Here is an 8031-nt window from a genome sequence, read left to right as displayed (position 1 = left end):
CCTTATTCTCCCATTGTCTTCCTCTCCTAGCCAGACCGGCTCTGTTTTTCTAGGACCCTGGCCCAAGCCATCTGCTCTGGTACTTTTTAAAAATCTCTCTCTCTCTCTCTCTCTCTCTCTCTCTCTCTCTCTCTCTCTCTCTCTCTCTCTCTCTCTCTCTCCTGTGTGTGTGTGTGTGGGTGCACGTGTGTTGCAGAGGTCAGAGGACAACTTGTGGGAGCTCCTGAATCCAACAGAGGGGTTCAGTTTTTGGCTGCCAGCTCCTGTCCCCACTGAGCTACCTCATCACCCCTCCTGGAGTTCTTGAATGGCAGGAGGGGACAAGGCACTGGGTTCGTCCTAGGCGAGTTCTGAAAACACAGAACTTCCCAGAAAGGGATGGTGGCGACAGAGGAGATGATGAGGACGGTCCTGGGTCCCTTCTGTTGTTTGATTTGCCCCACCTCCTCTGCGAGCCGTTGTGACCACCTCTGCGGCGGCAGAGAGGTCTGTCGTGGCAATCAGGTTTGTTCCTTCCTTCCCGCGCTCATCTTTCTGACCCACGCTCGCATCTGGGGAAGTTCGGGTTCCACCCGCGGTGTCCAGGGTCCCAGAATCTTCATCTGTTGGTCTTAGGTAGGTTCCTTACTGCAGGGGGCTCACTAACCTCCACTGCCGGGAATGCGAGTCCCCTACCTCTGTCCTCTTGAACAGCCAAGGGTGCTGTCCTGCGGTCCACGGACACGCCCAGCGTCGGGTGGAGCCGTCTGGGGGAGGGGGTCTTGCTCCCTAGCGCGTCCCCCCACCCTACCTCCTCCTCGGGCTACTGCGGCCAAGCAACAATTGACCTCTGTCCCTGGAGGCTTCCGACTTCCGCGCGGACCCCTCCCGAGCTTGCGAACCCTGTGAGATTCCCAAGGAGGCTGCGGGTGAGTGCAGCTGAGGCGGAACAGGGCGGGCGCGACCCCGGCAGGGTGGGTTAGTCCCCTCCTGCGCCCACACCTGGGTAAAGCCGCTGCCCCAGCTCAGGTCGCTCCACAAGCACGGCCGCCCGCAAGACCCGGACGGGAGGACTCCGCGACTCCGCGGCTCCGGGCTTTACGCAGCTCCGGCTCGGGCAGCGCGGGCTCCGAGGACCCCGGGCGAGGACAAAGGGCGCGAGGTGAGGGTGGCCGCGGGGAGAGGGGCGAGCGCAAAGGGCTGTGGGAGGTGTCCGTGTGTGTGTCTGTGAGTGAGAGAGACAGCCAGCCAGAGCCAAAGCCAAAGCGCTCCTGGCACATGGTGAAAGCTCCTGCTGCTTAGGTAAGAACTTTAGGAAGAAAGACAGCGCTGCTCCGGGTTGTGTGTTCCGTGGTTCTGTGTTAGGGAGCCTGTTTGCACCCTGAGATGGCATCCGCGTCTTCTGCAGTACTAGGACATGGGAGAAACGCGACTTTCCCCCAGAGTGGCCATGGGAACCTGGGAAAGGCTGGTGGCAGCGGTGGTCATTGGTTGAGGAGTTTTGGTTACTGGATCCCAGCAGAGAGCTTGAAACAAAGGCTACTGGCCTGAAGTCCAAGAATGTATGTGTGGTGTGTGTGTTTGTGTGTGTGTGTGTGGTGTTTGTGTGGTGTGTGTGTGGTGTGTGTGTTTGTGTGTGTGTGGTTTGTGTGTTTGTGTGTGTGTGGTGTGTGTGGTGTGTGTGTGGTGTATGTGTGGTGTGTGTGGTGTGTGTTTGTGTGTGTGTGGTGTGTGTGTGTGGTGTGTGTGTGCTTGTGCACGCGCACCCGCCAGGTCGCCAGTGATCAAGGGTGGTGGTGAGGCCAGGAGACCCTCCACGCAGAAAGACACTGGGCCATTTTGCTGTCAGCTCATTGAATCCCTAACACAGAGGAGCAGCCAAAAGAAATTGCCTACTTTATAGACTGAAGTTTTTCTTGAATCAACTTTTATTATAGAGTCAAGTGTTGCCTCGGGGCTTGAAAATTTTTTTATTAGCCCTTTAAAAAACGATCAATGTGTAAATTTAACCTAAAAAAAAAAAAGCTCATTTAGTCGCACCAAGGACACTCTTGCCTTTAACGCTGAGTGTTCCACAAGAGGATTCCGAACGTAGTCTTGTGCCTAGGTCTAGATTTGCAGTGCTTGGTGGAATTACATTGCTGGGAGTTTTCAACAGGACGTTTGCCTCAGTCTCTGCAACTTTACAGGATGTCTTTCTCAGAAGAAGCACTGATTCCGAATGCTTGCTCAGAAGTTTGCTCCCAGCAAGCAAGCTAGATTTAAATGTAAAACACCTTTCTGGGCGAGGGGCTGTCTGTGGGTCCTCACCACCCCATTCCTAACTCTGGTTCATGTAAAGTTTGCAATGTGATCTGTGACATTTTGGTTCTCCTGTAACATTTGCACAAGGCATCCGTTCCTTCTCATTCTGGTACTCGTATTCTTGATTGAGTTAGGAGTCGTTTTGATCTGAAACTGGCCTCCCATTTTGGCCCTTCTTGTTGTTGAAGGTGGTTTACGTGGTTTGTGGCTTAAAATGTTTTAAACCTGGGACAGCAGTGGCAATCTTTGACTGACAGGTGTTGCTTTGTATCTGTCCCCTTGTTTAGTAATTTTAACCAGATGTTGTAATCTTCTAGACCAGCCAAGGTTTCTGTGCATTGATTGCGCTTCCATTTAGGAAACCCCTGATGGAGTCTCCCTGACCTTGCCCGTGCTCCATCTGGCCCTACCGATTCACTTAACATTAGAAGTTTCCTTTAACTGTGTCCAGTTTTGGGCTTCAGCATTTGAATTATGTAGAGGTTCTGAGGCAGCCTCCAAGCAGAGCCAACAACAGGTCAGAAAATCCAAAAGGGAAGTGTGACAGAGAGGACGAGTCCCCTGCCCGCTGCCCCACACCCAAGTTTGCAGAACAGAAGCCGCAGGACCAGGGGTTGACAACAAGGCTGTTTATGAACGGTTCTTCATATGAACGGTTCTCTTCAGGAGAAAGGAGTTGCTTTGGCGCGCCTCACCTTTCCCCTTCCAGCTTGGTGCTCCAGATGTGGTGAGGATTCCATTAGAGCTTTCCTGGAAGCGATGGAGTTGAGATCGGGGCAGCTCTTCTAGAAGGTCTGTGGATGTCTAACCCTGCCCCAAACACCCCAGGCAGTTAATCTGTCAGTCAGATATTGCTTAATGGATAATTTTGGCTTTTGGTTCAGTTTCTACATACAGTGATAAATTGTAGTACTTTAAGGCTAATTATAGTAAAAAAATATAGCAGGAGAAGGCTATGGCAGAAGTAGTACACATTTGTGACCTCAACTTTAAGAACACGCAGGGGAGCTGGACGTGGTGGCACATGCCTTTAATTCCAGCACTCTGGAGGCAGAGACAGATGAATTTCTGACTTTGAGGCTAAGCCTGGTCTATAGAACAAGCTCTAGGATAGCCAAGGCTACACAGAGAAACCCTGTCTCAAAAAAAAAAAAAAAATAATAATAAAAAAAAAAACAAAAAAAAGTAAAGGAATTAGAAAAAAAAGAAAAGCATAAGAATTAAAAACAAACCAGAAATTATAATTATGATCCATATTTTATTTTCTTGGCATTAAAAGTGAGTTTCTGATTGTTTCTAAAAGTTGGTCTTGGGGCTGGAGAGATGGCTCAGTGGTTAAGAGCATTGCCTGCTCTTCCAAAGGTCCTGAGTTCAATTCCCAGCAACCACATGGTGGCTCACAACCATCTGTAATGGGGTCTGGTGCCCTCTTCTGGCCTGCAGGCATACACACAGACAGAACATTGTATACATAATAAATAAATAAATATTAAAAAAAATATCATCAACCCCACACTCAACAACAGCCCCAGGGCTCATTACCAGGCTCCAGGCCCAGGATCATGTCTAGAGCTTGTCGATAGTGAGGCACCTGCTCATTAAAAAGAAAATAAATAAATAAAAGTCTTTTTTTTTAATTAAGACAGGGTCTCACTGTGTATCTATGACTGCCTTGGAACCACTATGGAGACCAGGCTGACCTTGACGTGATCTGACCTTCACTGATCCATCTGCCTCTGCCTCCAGAGTACTGGAATTAAAGGCCTATGTAACTATGCCAAGAAGTTGATCAGAATTACAAGATATTCAATTTATGTCATTTTGTATCTGGTTTTTCTACATAATGATTATGAGTATTACGTATCTTATTTTAGAAAATGATTGCATATTGTGTAGACAAATTATAATTGATCCATATATTTTGGTTTTTTCGAGACTGGGTTTCTCTGCGTACCAGCCCAAGCTGCCCTGAAACTCACTCTGTAGACCAGGCTGGCCTCGAACTCTGCCTGCCTCTGCCTCCCGAGTGCTAGGATTAAAGGCGTGCGCCACCATGCCTGGCTTAATCTAAGCATTTCTATAGCAATTTCCTACACTTGTGTTCTTTTGACATTCTTTCTATAGTGAGAAAACACTCCTGACTGATGGTAATGTGTATCTCAAACTTCCTGCTCTTAAGAAGTGACAAAAGATATCTGTCTTCTAGGACAAGAGGTGTAATGAATGAAGTCTGGCTTAAACTCTCTTGGTCTCTGCAGAAATTATCTAGTTTTTTCAAGCCAGTTTTGAGGTCATTTAGCCATCCCTGGGATACAATTTGCATTGTATTTATGCTGCCAAATTAAGGGTTTTGGGAGACAGAAATTTGTGCCTTAATTTTGTTTACTAGGGTATGGTTTGACATAGATGTGTTTATAATGTTTTTGTTCTGTTTTCTTTTGAGTGGAAGAGATATATTTCAGTGTGTGTGAAAACCCAGCTCTATTGGAAACATTCAGTGTAAATCCTTTTTTTTAAAAATAAGATTTAAATATGTGTGTATGCTTGTGTGCCTGTGCATGTAAGTGCAGCTACCTATAGATGCCAGGAGAAGGCGTTGTATCCCACAGAGCTGGAGTTACTGGTGGTTGTGAGCGACTTGATGTGGATGCTGGGAGCAGAAGTCAGGAACTCTTCAAGAGCATTATGTTTCCAGCTGCTGAAATTCTCTCTGCTCCCCCGCTCCAGGATAAATCTTGATGCAGTTGAATCTCATGACTCTTCGTTATGGGAAATTACAAAGCTAGATCAGTGTGCCCTGATGAGCAGAAAGAAGTAGATTGGACTTGGGGTTGTGTAACAGAATGGCCCAGGTCCTGGATGGAGTCAGGGAACCTGTTTTACCATTCACTGTGACCTTGAGGGAACTGGTTCTTCTCTCAGGACACTCGTTCCCCTTCATCCCTTAAGGAAGTTGACCTAGGTCACCTACAAGCTTCCTTCTGACTTTAACTTTGTTTGTAAGCTTTGACTTTTTCGTTGACTGTGATGCCTCATAAATTGTAGTGCCTGGGTCAGCATTACAAAATGTACATTCTTGGATCCCCACTTAGACCTACTCAGAAACTCTTTGACTTCAGGTGTCCCGGATTACAGTCAGGTTTAAACAACATTACTCCAGGAATATAGCCAACATAGCTATGAGTGTAAAGGAGTAAGACCAGGGCTGGGAAGGTAGCTCAACCACTAAAGTGCTTGCCTTGCATGCATGAGAACCTAGTTTCGATCCCTGGACCCTCCTGAGCAGGGTGCATTTTCCTCCCTTCCAGGCCTGGAAGCCCATAAGGTGAATGCATAGGGCATTGCCGACTGTGGAATGACAAGGGTTGGGGGGGGGAGGGGGCGGCATTCATCATTCAGGAATTCTGAGAACTGACATGTTCTTGACTTGTAAGGATTTGGGAAAGAAATCGTGAGATACGATATTTCTGGACAGGAGTCTACACAGGCGATTTCATGTAAAGTTAAAAGACTGAGTTCTCCCGTGGTGACACTTTCATTTGCAGTGACTTTAATTTGGCATCCCCCTTCCTCTAACCCAGTGTTTCCTCACCCTTTCTAATGCCATGACCCTGTAAGACCGCTCCTCATGTTGTGGTGATCCCCCAACCATACAGTTATTTTCATTGCTACTTCATAACTGTAATTTTGCTACTGTTATGAATTGTAATGTAAATCTCTGATATTTCTGGTAGTCTTAGGCAACTCCTGTGAAAAGGTTGTTCGACCTCACCAAAGGGGTCTTGATCGACAGGTTGGGAACCACTGCTCTAGGACACCCACGAGATGCACCAAGGAAGCACAAGTCACTGTGGTTACCCCACTGTTCATTACAATGGCTGGCCCATAGTAGGTGCTCAGGAAATATCTGCTAAGTGAATGGGTGTTCGTTCTTCTTGGAACATCTGGAACACTGGCAGGAACCATTAAAAAGGAATTAAAGGTTTACCTCTGTATGAATCAAAACTGTCATTCAGTTTAGTGTTGTGTTGGGGGATTTGAGCCCATGGGAACGAGAAAGGGATGCTGGATTCTCTGGACCTGGAGTCACGGCGAGCTGCCTGATGCAGGCCCTGGGAAGTGAAAAGCAGCAGATGCCCTTCCGAGCCATCACTCCAGCCCTTGAAGCAGGCTCTTTTGTAGCAGTGACCAGATGCTTGTCCTGCGGGAGTAGTTCATTTCCTCGCGACGTCTTCCCTGCGTGGCCTCCTGACTTAAAGCTGAATTACACTGATTATATATCACCTCTTCTTGAGCACCAATGGTATGAGGAGCTGTCTTTGGGACTTACCATAGGCTTTACAACCTGGCAAAGCTGGGATTACTGTTCATATTTTACAGGTGAGCAGGCTTCCGTGCCTTGTTAAGGAGAAGTAGTATCTCAATAAAGACGTTTGCAAGGAGAAAAGGGTTGCCCCTCACCCCAAGACCACCCGTACCAAGATCTTTCTACCTCGGACTGTATCATTCAGCTCTTTTTTGTGTGCACTGAGTATCTTATTTTACACTTGTTTATTTATTGGTGTGCACACACTTGACACGGCACGCTTGTGGGGTCAGAGTGCAACTTGTGGGAGTTGGTTCTCTACTTCTACCATGTGGGTCCTGGTTAACAGGCTTGGCAGCAAGCACCTTTACCCAGTGAACCACTTTGCAGGTTACACAGTGAATATGTTTTAAAAAAATATTTAAAATAAATTTTAAAAATATTTTACATCCCATAGTTGATCATATTTTACATCCCATCATTTAATGTACACAATTCATTTAAAAAATACATTCAGAGTTGTGCAGCTTTTCCACTGTCCAGTTCCGGGCATTTTTTTTTTTTTCGAGACAGGGTTTCTCCGTTGCTTTTGGTTCCAGTCCTTGAGTCCTTGAACTAGCTCTTCTAGATCAGGCTGGCCTGGAACTCACAAAGATCCGCCTGCCTCTGCCTCCCGAGTGCTCGGATTAAAGGCTTGTGCCACCACAGCCTGACTTGCTTCCAGGCATTTTTATCGCCCTCAGAGGAACCAAGGACCCAATAGCCATACTATGGGCTGCCACCTTTCCTAAGCCAGGCCTTGCACCTCTGTGTTGGCGTCTGCTACTGTACTGGGATTCTTTAGATAATTGCCTGGGAGAGACAAATGCTTACTCTCAGGAGAGGGTAGAGTCCACCCTGAGTTGGGCTCCAGGGAAGCGTAGTTGGAGGGTGTTGCATGAAGGCAGGAGTAGCTGCTGGCTTTCAAGAATGGATTTGCAGGAGTCAATATAAGAGAATAAAAGGGTAGAAGTTTGGTTCAGTAAAAATGGTTTTCGAGGATGTGGAGACAACTCAGTGGTTAAGAGCCCTGGCTGTTCTTCCAGAAGACCCTGGTTCAATTCCCAGCACCCACACATAGCAGCTCACACTGAAACTTCTCCTCCAGGGGATTCGACACCCGCATACAGACACACATGCAGGCAAAACACCAATGCGCCTAAAAATAAAAATAATCTCATCATTAGCAAAATGGTTTGCTACAGGAGAGGCCCCCGAGTCCAGCCTCAATGGCTCACGGGAACAGCCCCATAAGACAGTGCTGCCAGATGCCTCTGGACTCCTCCAGGGTAGTCCTGCTGAGTGGCCTCTCCCGAGGGGTGGTGGTAGCCAGGGAACAGTTCTTTATCTCTGTGGGCAGGGATCAGTTTGAGCACAGACACGGCAGGGGTGAGGGAAAACAG

At 47.6% G+C, this 8031-nt stretch overlaps 1 protein-coding gene across 25 annotated transcripts in view; it reads left to right on the top strand.

Moving 5' to 3' along the window:
- Positions 1 to 8031, top strand: part of Greb1 (growth regulating estrogen receptor binding 1) — a 133342-nt gene continuing 125311 nt past the window's right edge. For 7 of the 25 annotated variants that reach the window (XM_050141870.1, XM_050141868.1, XM_050141863.1 and 4 more), the window contains exon 1: positions 140 to 1141. The gene's annotated coding sequence lies outside the window, so the exon portion shown is untranslated. Of the gene's footprint in view, positions 80 to 123; positions 1142 to 1249; positions 1282 to 8031 lie in introns of those variants that run through there. The other 18 variants (XM_050141871.1, XM_050141869.1, XM_050141865.1 and 15 more) reach the window with 11 other exon arrangements.

Source organism: Alexandromys fortis, unplaced genomic scaffold, assembly GCF_014885135.2.
Source record: "Alexandromys fortis isolate MF-2015 unplaced genomic scaffold, M_Fortis_MF-2015_v1.1 scaffold_30, whole genome shotgun sequence".
Classification (NCBI taxonomy): domain Eukaryota; kingdom Metazoa; phylum Chordata; class Mammalia; order Rodentia; family Cricetidae; genus Alexandromys; species Alexandromys fortis.
Note: the sequence above shows the minus strand (reverse complement) of the source record. Positions and strands in the feature narration are given on the sequence as shown.